Source organism: Etheostoma spectabile, chromosome 9, assembly GCF_008692095.1.
Source record: "Etheostoma spectabile isolate EspeVRDwgs_2016 chromosome 9, UIUC_Espe_1.0, whole genome shotgun sequence".
Lineage (NCBI taxonomy): Eukaryota > Metazoa > Chordata > Actinopteri > Perciformes > Percidae > Etheostoma > Etheostoma spectabile.
In genome coordinates, this window is record NC_045741.1 from 18023419 (window position 1) to 18023676 (window position 258).

General features: G+C 49.2%; 1 protein-coding gene across 2 annotated transcripts in view; it reads right to left on the reverse strand.

Annotated features, from left to right (window-relative positions):
* Nucleotides 1-258, reverse strand: part of dynlt2b (dynein light chain Tctex-type 2B) — a 17055-nt gene that overhangs the window by 8207 nt on the left and 8590 nt on the right. The window contains exon 6 of one of the 2 annotated variants that reach the window (XM_032525545.1): nt 85-103. The exons of the other annotated variant lie outside the window; for it this stretch is intronic. The gene's annotated coding sequence lies outside the window, so the exon portion shown is untranslated. Of the gene's footprint in view, nt 1-84; nt 104-258 lie in introns of those variants that run through there. 2 annotated transcript variants of the gene reach the window in all.

Below are 258 nucleotides of genomic sequence, written 5' to 3' on the forward strand. Positions count from 1 at the left end.
ACACACAGGAGAAGAACGGGGGAGGTCCAGAAGAATATCACAAAAAGACACGTGGGAAGATCAAAACTCCAAACAGGGAAACCAGGGACAACTCACGGGGAATCTGCTGGCCCAGCCACAAAGCCACAAGGGCTTGTTAGGCGACAGTAACGTGCAGTGCAGGTAAACTGGCAAGCAAGAGGCAAACTAGACGTCATGAAGCACAGGACAAAAAAATCTGACCCAAGACAAGGGAAACACAGAGGTTAAGTACAAGAG